Raw genomic sequence first — 12553 nt, 5'->3', positions numbered from 1 at the left:
GTGTGAAATGCAGCAACTTGTCTTTCATCTTGGAGGAGAAATTTTGACACTCTTCATAGCATTGAGCCCCAGGTACTTCACTGAGGAGGTGTGCTCCTGAATTTCTGTGAGATTTATTTTCCACCCTCTCATCTGCATGTATTACTAGGGCATCTAAGTACCCAGCTACTCTGCTAGTGCTCAGCAGAGCCAATCAGTGTAATATTTTCAGTGCAGTGAGCCAAGAGTTCAGTACTTCTGTGGACTATATTCTGGCACAAAATAGGAGAACTGGCATTGCCCTGAGGCAAAACTGTGAAGGTATACCGTTGGGCTTGACAGAAACAAGCAGACTAGGGGACCAACCTTCAAGAACCACTAGTGCACTGGAACAATCAGTGGCCTGGAAGATTTAGGATATTTGGGTTCTAGTCCCTGGCTCTCCCTCTATGTCAGTATCTGGTTTGGGGCAAACCACGTCACTTCTGAGTCTCAGTTTCTTTGTCTATAAAATGAAGATGTTTTAGTCAATATTTTATTCATTTGTAAATACTTCTTTGCTAGACATGGGGAATTCAGTGATGAACAAGAAACATACAGACTGTTTCCTTAACATACAAACTTAGTGTAGTACAAGAAACTCAATTTTAGCTTAGATAGACTAGCAGTTTTAAAATATTAGCAAGTCATGGGGCCTTTATATGTTAAAAACAGCATGGATCCCTGCACAAAGGATAAAGTATGCAAAATACTTATGATGAAATATTTGAGACATACCAAAAGTTTGGAGAATAACCAATGATTATTCATGTGTCTCAGCTTAAGAGATAAGATATACAGTTAAGATCCACTTAAAATGGACTTTTAGGTCTTATTCTCTTCATCCATTCCTCCCTGCCTCTGGAGGTAGCCATCATACTGTATGTTACTGTGTGTATCATTTTCATATCTATTTATATATTTTTATTACATATTCTGCATCTGTAAGATTTATACAACAGTTGCAGTCATTTATACTTCATATGAATAAGGTAGATATAGCTTCCTGTAACTTGATTTCTGCACACAAGACTAAGTTTCTGAGATATCCGTGTGGATACGTGTGGCTTCAGTTCATTTACTTTACAGTTCCATGTAGCATTCTCCTGTTTCAAAACAACACGATATAGTCATCTATTCTCCTGTTGATCATTTATGTTGCTTCTATATTTCAAGAGGACTGCAGACAATGTAGCCAGGTGGAACTGTCTTCTACCTAACTTCTCTAGAAGTTTCTCCTAGAAACTTAAGAGTGCAATTGCTAAATCACAGAATGTTTATTTTCAATTTACACAGTTAAGTTTGAATGTTATTCATAAGTCAAATGGCCAGAACAATGAAATGTGTAGCATTCTGCCTATAAGCTTTGTTAATTAAAGTAGATCAGAAATAGTAAGTCATAAAGATAACGATGATGAAGATTTCAAGATGTGAATTAGGATTAGGACTGGCATGAAAATGTTGTGGAAAATATAATTCAAGACTCTCAGCATTTTATGTTGATTGTTCTTTGGGTCACAGTAAATGCCCATGTATAAATATCCATGTAGGGTGACCAGCTGTCCCAGTTTGCTCAGAACTTAAGGATCTCCTGGGACATGAGACGTTCAGTGCTAAAATCGGGATAGCCCCAGGTTGCTATTTCTCTAGTTGATACCATCTGTTCTCTTTGCTTTTTGGTGTGGTACGTGACTGTTCATGAGAATAAACATTCTTATAGAATGAAGATGAGACATTCATTCTGAGATAAAGAAGAAATAGGCAATGTAAAAGGTGAAAAGAAAAATCGGTGGCCTCAACTGAAGTATGGTTTCCAGACACATGGGTCATACAAAATCGCCTGGGTAGCTTGTTAAAAACACATTTATAGGCTCCTCTGGACTTTTCCTCCTCGATCAGAGGTTCTTAATCTTCAGAGGGCATCAGAATCACCTGGAGGGAAGTTAAAACACAGGGAGGGGCCTGTCATTCCCACGTGTTGATGGAAGGAAGTGATTAGATCAAGGGGGCGGTTTCCCCAATACTGTTCTCGTGATAGTGAGTTCTCACGAGAGCTGATGGTTTTAAAGTCTGGCACTTCCTCCTTCTCACACTCACTCTCTCCTGCTGCCTTGTGGAGAAGGTGCCTGCTTCCCCTTCGCGTTCCACCGTGATTGTGAGTTTCCTGAGGCCTCCCCAGCCAGGTGGAACTGTGAGTCTATTAAACCTCTTTCCTTTATAAATTACCCAGTCTTGGGTATTCTTTATAACAGTGCGAAAACAGATGAATACTTAAGGCCTCTCAGGATGAATCCTACAGCTTACTGTGCCTCCTAAAAATTGTAAATCACCTCAGTTTCCTCATTTTATCACAGCAGGTTGAAATAATTCGTTTAAACATCAATCTGCCCCTTGCTGTTCACAGGTGGCCTTTATCTTTGTAAGCATATTCCAGCCCCAAACTGCAAGACTGGAACAGGGTCTGTTGCTTAATAAACGTTCTTTGGTTTCATCAATTAGTGACTTGGGAGCTGGTTCGGGGCAAGTTGCAGTTGGTGTAGAGGATGGTGGTGCGTCGTGTGAGCTCCATCAGCCTGCCTTGGGTGGGTGAGTTTTGAGAATCCTCTCGCCAAAGTTCTGTCCGAGAACTGGGGTGAACCCCTATTACCAAGACAAGTCCTCTGAGCTTCACTTGCCACGCAGATCCTGACATATCCGTAGAGGTCTAGCTTGGTGTCCTGACTCAGTGCCTCTGTGGCTTATTTATTTTCCTGTACAAAACTGGAGCGCAGTGGGGATAGGGATTGAGTCACTCTTCGAGCATACTTTCAAGAGCTCAAATACCTCCTCTACTACCCTCCGCTTGTTTCACATTTCCACCATTATGGATTCATTCCTTTGTGTTTGTCTTGGGGGGCTGGGATGTGGAGGCTTGTAAGAGCTCCTGAGAGAGGAAGCCTTCTCCCGTCTTCCTGGTCCAGTTAGATATACTCACAAGATTAGGAGCACCTCAAGGAATATGTCTCATTGTCATCGTGCATTTGATACTTAGCACAGCTCTCGGCACATAAAAGCTGCTCAAGAAAAGTTTGTTGAATGAATAAATGATTCTCAGACACCCACAGCAGATGTGGCTGGAGAGAACCCCTCTAGGTCAACACCTCAGTCTGTAAAACAGGGCAGATCCCTTTCCTTCCAGGCCTGTTCCAACGTAGCAATGAGAGCACGGAAGGAAGGTCCCACCTAGTCGCTGCAAACTTCATGCTGTATGCCACTTTGTTCAAGTTTCCTGGCCGATTTCACTTCCTCCAAAGAGCGGGGCTCCTTCCTATCTCCAGGCCTTTGCACAGGCTGTTTCTGATGCTTGGATTAGTTCCACGCCCATCCCATGGAGAGTTTCTTAGCTTCTTTTAAGTTGGCTGGGATCTCCCCAACTAAAATTATTCTGTCTCTGAAAAAGAAATGATGCAACTTGCATTTTTTTCTTTGCTTAATTTCTCTGCCTGAAGGTCCCGGACACCTGGCGCGATACCTACAGGGCGCATAGTAGGGGCCGAGTAGTGAATGGGCTGAGAGGAAGCAGGTGGTGGGAGCGGAGGGTGTGTCCTTCCACGGACGACCAGCAGGTGTCGCCACAGACCGGGAAGAGACGATGCGGCGCGGCTTCACCTGGCGGCGGCCCCACCTGGAGGCTGCCGCGCTCCGCCCGCCCAGCCCCGCGCGAAGCCGAGAGCCCGGGCGCTGGCGTCGTCCGGGCAATTGGGAAAGCAGTGCCCGGAGCCACGGGCAGGGGAGATGAAAGGCGGGCGGCGGGCGTGGGCGGTCAGCAGCGCCAGGTGAGGCCGGGACCGCGCTGAGTCAGGGCCCCCGGGCCGCGGGGTTGGGGTGGGGATGGCCTCGCGCTGGGGGCCTCTCCTCCCTTGTCCTTGGGCTCCGCAAAACTCCGAGATGCTTTCCCGTGGGCCCAGCGTCACAGCGACATTCAGTCATCAAGCCGGGTATGCCCTGCGTTTGCTATTCCAGCCTCGCGGCCGCTCGCTGTGGTTGGTGCTTTGCTTACCTCCGTTTTACAGACGCACCAAGAGAGGATCAGAGAGGGAGGTCACTTGCTTAGGATCACACAGCACCCAGTTAGCAAGTCGTAGAGTGGGGATTTGAACCTGGGTCGGCCTCCAGAGGCTTAGCTCTTATCCTGGGTGTCCCCCTGTTCGACCTTAAATTTCTGACCTCCCGCAAGTCATGCCCTATTTTTACTGCGATTTCGATTTTTCTTTTCCATCCCTCCCTCCCTCCGTGCTTTCTTTTTTAAAACATTGTAGTAACACACACATAGCATAGAGATTCTGATTTTTACCATCTCGTTTGTTTGTTTGAGACAGGGTCTTGCTCTGTTGCCCTGGCTGAAGAGGAGTGGTGGATCTCAGCTCACTGCAGCCTGGGCCTCCCGGGTTCAACCGATTCTCCTGCCTCAGCATCCAGAGTAGCTGAGACTACAGGTGCCCACCACCATGCCTGGCTAATTTTTGTATTTTTTGGTAGAGATGAGGTTTTGCCATGTTGACCAGGTTGGTCTCGAACTACTGACCTCAAGTGATCCACCTGCCTCGGCCTCCCAAAGTGCTGGGATGACAGGCGTGAGCCACCATGACTGGCCCCATTTTCACCTTCTTAAATCATACAGTTCAGCACATGCAGTGTTGTGCAACCATCACCACTATCTAGTTTCCCAACATTTTCATTGCCTCCAAAAGGAAACCCTGTACCCCATTCTCCTGTCCTCCCAGTCCCTGGCAACTGTGCATCTGCTTCCTGTCTCCATGGATTTGCATATTCTGGATATTTAATTTAATTTAATTTTTGGCTCAATACCCTCATCCTGTCTCAGGCTATCCCCGTGGTATCACAAAAAGCCAGGAAGTTGGAATCCTCAGACCAGTGGTTCCCAAACTTTGTCTCACCTTTGGAATCACCTGGAGACTCTTAAAAAAATGGCTGGGCATGTTGGCAGTACCTGTAGTCCCAGCTCCTCTGAGGTGGGAGGATCACTTGAATCCAAGAGGATGAGGCTGCAGTGAACCATGATTGCGCTGCTGCACCCCAGCCTGGGCCACAGAGCAAGACATTGTCTCAAACAAAACAAAGCAAAGCTGTGCTTGGTTTCTATCCATAGACATTCTGGTTTAATTGGCCTGTGCTTGGACCAGGACATCGAGACTTTTAGCAGGTCCCCAGGGATTTCTAATGCACAGCAGCATCTGGAAACCTTCACACCTCAGAGCCTGGCAGCTCCGAGACTATGCATCCCTTTTACAGGTGGGTAAGCTGAGGCCCAGGGTGGGGAGAGAACTTGCCTGGGGTCACACAGAATGTTTGTGGCTGAACTAACATTGGCACATAGTATTTTTATTTGTTTGCTTTTTATTAATATTTTTGATGGACAAATCATAATTATATACATTTACAGGCAACACAGTATTCTTGAACCCCACTGATACCCTCTTACCCTCCTCCTGCCTCTCTAGGTATTTAACCTCTTTGTGCCCATTTGTTTCCTCCACTGTAAACTGAGGGTCTTAATGGTTCCTACTGGTAGGTTTGTTGTGCTGATCAATGGAGATTATGTCTGCGAAGTGCTTAGCACTGTGCTTGGGTTACAGCAAATGATATTCATCGATTATTTTGCATGGGGTGGGCAGGGGGTAGAAGTGAATGGATGCCTGAAAGACCATGAACTCATCAAGGACAAGGACTGGGATTCTTCTCTCTGTGTACTTGGCATTCAGTGTAGACCTTCCCATTCAACAGAAGTCTTTTCAATATGGAAATAGGCTCTTGGTTGAGATCACACATTCCTCTCTGCCTTTGCTCAGTCGGGGCCCCTTGCCTGGAATGCCCTTGCCTCTCCTTCCTCCCCCTACCCTCCCTCTCTTCAAGGACCAGGGCATTGCGACCCACTATATCAGGCCAGCCTGCAGCGACTGAGGATCCCACTCTTTATACAGTTGTGTGCGTGTGTGCGCATGCGTGTGTGTGCATGTTGTGTGCCTGTGTGTGTCTTGTTTCTATCACCTGACTCCATTGTTCTTTTAGGAACCAGCCCATGTCTCCTGTACATCTCTGTGTCAGGCATGAGGCTAGACACACAGGAGCCATCTGCTAAGTACCACCTGAGGCCTTGATGACCTTCATCTCCTGGGGAAGTTGGGGATGGGGATCCTTGGTGCCTCTGATATTCCCCCTTCCCCATAAGTGCATCCCAGGGAAGAAGATTGTTGTGGGCACCCCTGGCTACCCCACTCTGCTTGCTTATAAAATCCCGTTGTTGGGGAAAGGACTCTCTGTTCAACAAATGGCACTGGGATTGCTGGCTGCCATGTGCACAAGAACAAAACCGGACCCCTACATTTCACCATATGAAAACACCAACTCAAGTTGGATGAAATATTTAAATGTAAGACTTCAAACTGTAAAAATCCTGGAAGAAAACCTAGGAAATACCCTTTTTGACATTGGCCTTGGCAAAGAATTTTTACCCATTCACTGGCCGAGGGAACCCATATGACCCAGTTCTGGCCAATGGGAGTCAATGTCAGCTGCTCTGGGAAATTCTGGGAAATGTCCTTTCTCTCCTCTCCCCACTGTGTTTAAGAGGCTGACAGTTGTGGCTGGAGCTGAGTCTGAGTCGAAGCCACCAGGATGGCAATGATGTCAATCCAGAGCTCTGGCATCCTTGAGGTGCAGAAAGCCTTGGATGGCCCACTTCAGACTTATTATTCAGGAAAATCCAACCCCATGGCTGAAGGCACTCATGGTGAGGTGTCTGTTTGCAGCTAAACACTTCCCAACCGTTAATGACCATTCCTGCGCCTTCCCTATTTAAAGATGGAAAGCCAGACGGGGCAAATTTCCTAATGTTCTTCTCATTGATCTTGGAGTAAAAACTCCAAAGAACTCGAGGTACCTAGTGATGTTACCCTCTAGGGTTTATTATTTATTTATTTATTTATTTATTTATGAGATGGAGTCTCTCTCCGTCACCTAGGCTGCATGGAATGCAGTGGCGTGATCTCGGCTCACTGCAACCTCTGCCTGCCAGGTTAAAGCGATTTTCCTGCCTCAGCCTCCTGAGTAGCTGGGATCATAGTTGCCCGCCACCATGCCCAGCTAAGTTTTGTATTTTTAGTAGAGATGGGGTTTCACCATGTTGGCCAGGCTAGTCTCGAACTCCTGACCTCAAGTGATCCTCCCACCTTGGCCTGCCAAAGTGCTGGGATTACGGGTGTGAGCCACCGCACCTGGCCACCCTCTAGGGTTTATTTCCACGAGTAATAATAATACTGATAAAGGTTAACGTCTTCAACGCTTCCTCTGTGCCAGCACTTCATGTGGATTATTTTATTCAATGCTCACTCCTTCCCATAGCCATCCCATGGAAGCTGTTTGTATCCTCATTTTTACAGATGGGGAAACTGAGACTCAGGGAATGTTTATAATTTGGTGGTTGAGAGATTGTTTCTTGTTTCCTGCAGCAGATGGAGCCTCATTTCCATTACGAATCGGTCTCCCTCACATCTCAAACACTCTGGTTCGTCTCTTCATCATGCTTATTCCCTGGTGTGTTTTTCTTGCATATGGTAGGTGCTCCAAAGATGTGTTTGAGAACTGTCATACTTACTGACTGGTCACCCCCTGTGATTCACCCTCTGCTGTCTTCTGTCACCAGCCATCCACCAATAAGTATATGCTGAACTCAGAGGTCTCTTCTAAATGTTCTGTGTGTGTGTGCTGGGGTGGAGGTGGAGAAAATGGGCCTTACCCTTAGTAAAAATACCAGCTACTATTTGTCAAGGGCTTGCTGAGGCCAGGCACTGGGCTTTACATCCTTTTGTTTGCTGTTGTTTAATGCCTGCAATAGCTCGGGGAAGTTTTTCAAGAAATCAAGTCTCTGTGAAGACACATGATTTGTTCCAAGTCACCCATAGTAGATTTGGACCCAGGCATATGCACCTGGAGCCTGTGTCTTAACCTGGAGCAGAGGATGTAGCCATGCATGCAGTCAGCATGTCCCTAACCAGAGGGGAAGCTCCTTCCTTTTTAAGGGAAACTTCCCTGGGGTGGAGATACCTCAGTTGAGTCTTGAAGGATGAGCAGGACTTCCATACATGGGGAAGGGAAGAGAAGTTTTCACAGGAGAAAGGAAGGAAAGAAGGAAGGGTTTGGGCAAATGCATGGAGGTGAGATAGTGTGTAGCTTTTTGGGGACTGGGGATTATAACTAGAAACCAGAACAGCTGGTCCCAATGTACTGCTTACTTATAAGAGTTACTGATTAGAAAGTTGGCACCATGGACTGAATTGCGCCCACCCCTAGTTCATAGGTTGAGTATGTTGGACCTTACCGTTAATGTGACTGGCTTTAGAGATGGAGATTTTGGGAGGTGATTAGGGTTAGATGAACTCATGAGAGTAGGGGATTTTAAGAACAGGGGGATATCTCTCTCTGTAAATGCATTGAAAATGGCCATAAGAAGACGGCCATCTGCAAGCCAGGAAGAGAGCCCTCACCAGAGACTGACCCTGCAGACACCTTGATCTTGCATTTCCAGCCTCCAGAACTGTGAGAAAATAAATGTCTGTAGTTTAAGCCTCTTGGTGTATGGTACTTTGTTAATGGCTGCCTGGGTAGACTTAGGTGACTTCTGTCTTGTGATGTCATAGGCTTCTGAAGGCACTGCCTAGATGGATGCCAATTTTCTGGCTCCTTTTAAAGGCAAAACCCTTCCCACAGCAGCACAGCTGCTTAGATGAGGCTGATGGCCTCTTTGGAGAGTGGAGGTGAGCAGGACAGCTGTTAATTCTGGGGGACTGATTTCCCTCAATAAGAATTTATTGAGCACTTACTGTGTGTTAGCCACAGAGCTTGCCTTGGCAGAACTCATAATCTGGTAGCAGGGGGGTCATGAAAATGATTCCTCATGTCAGTATCATCATATGTGATGCCACTTAGCACGCACCTGCTCTTGGGCAATGGTGCTGTGTGCTTTGCAAACTTCTATCTCATTGAATCCTTCCGACAGCCTTACAGATAGAGTGTTCAGAGGACTCATGTGACTTGCCCAAGATTCTGCCACTAGTAAGTGACTGAGATGCTGGGACCTCATTCTGGGACTTTTGGGCTCTAATGTTCACATGTTTCTAGGTCCCCTTGTTCTGCCTTAATATCACATAGGCAGGGAAGTGGGATTCCAAAGAGAAAATCCGCCTACATTCTGAGCAGTAAAAAGAAATGTCTGTGAGAAGGAAACTGATGAATAGATGATTATTACTTTTTTTTTTTTTTGAGTCGGAGTCTTGCTCTGTTGCCCAGGCTGGAGTGCAGTGGCGCGATCTCAGCTCACTGCAAGCTCCGCCTCCCGGGTTTATGCCATTCTTCTGCCTCAGCCTCCCGAGTAGCTGGGACTACAGGCGCCCGCCACCTCGCTCGGCTAGTTTTTTGTATTTTTTAGTAGAGACGGGGTTTCACTGTGTTAGCCAGGATGTTCTCGATCTCCTGACCTCGTGATCCACCCGTCTCGGCCTCCCAAAGATGATTATTACTTTAATTGCAGTGAAAGCTAACATGGATTCAGTGTCAGCGAGGCCCATGCTAAGCATGTCACACATCCTGTTTAGTCCTCACATGCCCTTTGACACAGTCACTAGTATCAGCCCCACTTTACAGATAAAGAAACTGAGGCCCACAGGGTTAAATATCTTGCCAAGGTCTCAGGCTTACTGCAGAAGAACCAGGATGTGAACCCAAGTCTTTCTGGCTTCAGTCTGAAGTACTCTTACCTTCTCACGTAGTGGTGTGTTAGTAAGCTAGTTCTCTGGGGAGACAAACCCAAAACAAACAACTCTGATTTGTGTGTGTGCTGATTTCCATGGTCTAATACCCCCACCATGACTGACTTCAGGGCACCAACAGTTCAATAACCAATTCCCAAACTCCTACTTAACTGCCAGCCCCAGCACACTCCAAGATCACCTTTCAGTCCAGCCAGGCTGGTTATTACAATTGCAAGAGGACCCTACTCATCTGCAAGCTGTCTACAGCCCTGGTGGCTTACTGGGTATCTGGGCTTTTCTTTTTTGAGACAGTCTCGCTCTGTCACCCAGGCTAGAGTGCAGTGGCACAATCTTGGCTCACTGCAGCTTCTGCCTACTGGATCTAAGCGATTCTCCTGCTTCAGCCTCCAGAGTAGCTGGGACTACAGGCACACGCCACCACGCCTGACTAATTTTTTTGTGCGTGTTTTTAGCAGACATTGGGTTTCTCCATGTTGACCAGGCTGGTCTCGAACTCCTGACCTCAGGTGATCTGTCCAGCTTGGCCTCCCAAAGTGCTGGGATTATAGGCGTGAGCCACTGCGCCCGGCCCCAGGCATTTCTTTTAGGAGTGCCATCTCATATGCTGCCCCTCTGAGACTTGATGGACCTCATCTGTGAGATGGGTCTGGCCATCCCTTGCCCTTCCTTGCTTGTAGCCCCTCGCTTTGTAGCTAAGGTCAGGCTGAGCACCACAGGATCCAGCAGGTGCAGGTGTTTCCTCGTGTGGGACACTGTGGAAAAAGAGGCTGCTGGTTGGAGCTGTCTCTCTGCTCTTCCCATCCCCTCTACTGTCAGAAGCTTTCACAGTGATTAGTTCCTCCCGTGAAGGGATCTTGTTACAGTTCTACCAGGAAGGCCGCTCCAAATCTCCAACCTGAGATAAGAAGGCTGCCTCTTCTTTAATCTCCCAGCTTAGAGGCTACATGTTAATATGTAAGAAAGGGTTTTCAGGCTTGGGATGGAATAGGAGGAGAGGTGGTTGTCAGAGCCTGGATGAATTGGATTTTGAATACATACATGTATTAAAAGACCCTTCCCAGCTGCGCATGGTGGCGCTTACCTATAATCCCAGCACTTTGGGAGTTCGAGGCGGGCAGATCACTTGAGGCCAGAAGTTCGAGACCAGCCTGGCCAACATGGCAAGACCCTGTCTCCACTAAAAATACAAAAAACAGAAAACAAAAAACAAGCAAGAAAAAACACTAGGTGTGGCCCATGCCTGTAATCCCAGCTACTTGGGAGGCTGAGGCAGGAGAATTGCTTGAGCCTGAGACATGGAGGTTGCAGTGAGCAGAGATGGTGCCACTGTACTCCTGCTTGGGTGACAGAGCGATACTGTCTCAAACAAAACGAAACAAAACAAAACACCCTTCCTGCTCATTGAAGCCACGGGGCCTGATGTCCCTCAGTCATTTCTTTGGGGTAAATTTCAGTTGTGCTTGGACCAGGGGGCCCTGACAAAGGGTCTGTGTTTCTGGAGAAACCCAGCTAGACGTGGGGCTGTCTGCAGCACCAAGTCCAAAGACTGGCCAGTGCCCATTCCCCTCCCAACCCCACACACAAGTTTCAGGCCTGAGTCTTGGCTGTCTCCCCTTCCGTCAGCTGCCATGCTCCTGGCAGGACCCAGTGGGAGTAAACATGGGAGACAAGAACCAACGCTAAGCGAGCGCCCACCAAGTGCCTGCCAGGTTCCAAGTGAGGAAGGCTGGTAATCCAGCTGAGCTGGGCTTGACCTTTGTCTTTGCTCCTTAAGTGCTGTGCATTCCTGGGTAAGTCATTTAACTACTCTGAGCTTCCGTTTTCTCCTTCGTCATGTGGGTGATGCGGTAGCTACTTCACATGGCTGCTTTGGGACCTTAATAGACCTTTAAAGGGGCAGGTGGTAGGTTAGAGATTGGTCTGGCTTCGTTTCGTTTTGTTTTCAATAGATTAATCCAAGAAATATGTCTTCATTGTAACACTTGCTGGCTGGAACCTGTAGCCACTGTTTTGTCCTGGCCCCACAGGGAGAGGGCAAGGGAGGTAACCAGAAATTTACAGGCTTGATTCCTGAATTCTTAGAGCTTTTCCCAGAATAGTTAAGGCTCAGTGAAAGATCAATGAGAGTGTCAATTCCAATGGTTCCCACGTTCATTGGGGAAAGTGGATTTTCAGACAATGATATGATGAAAATCTTTGGCCAGAATAAATTGGATGGGATTTCCTTCAAGCTATACTGCCTAAGAGTCCCCCACAAGCAACACTTCTTTCTTGACAATTACATGCAATATAATACAGCAAAATAAGTCACTTTTTTTTTTGCATTTGGGGAAAAAAGGAAAACGTAACTGTACACTTTATTTCTGATCCAGCATAAAGCTGCCGCCTCTCCTCTATGGGGAAGAATCTTTTATTCTGAGGTGGTGTCCTTCTTTCTTTCCCTCTGGGCATTGGCCAGTGCCTTCTCTCTCTCATGAAATGATAGTGAGTGATGGTTTTATGTTTTTGAAGTGTGTGTTTGAATAGGCAAGACACACAGATGGCTTAAAGGATTCAAAGAGGGTAACAGTTAAAAGTGAGTCTCCCTCGCTCTCTGGCGCCCCAGTCATCAGTAGCACCCCCTGAAGGAGGAGAATTGCTGTTGCTATTTTCTTGCAAATCATTCCTGGCCTTGTCTAGCCCCTACATATGCACTCTTATGAGAAGGG

The sequence above is a fragment of the Papio anubis genome, chromosome 9 (assembly GCF_008728515.1).
Source record: "Papio anubis isolate 15944 chromosome 9, Panubis1.0, whole genome shotgun sequence".
In the NCBI taxonomy this organism is placed as follows: Eukaryota; Metazoa; Chordata; class Mammalia; order Primates; family Cercopithecidae; genus Papio; species Papio anubis.
This window is presented reverse-complemented; position numbering follows the sequence as displayed.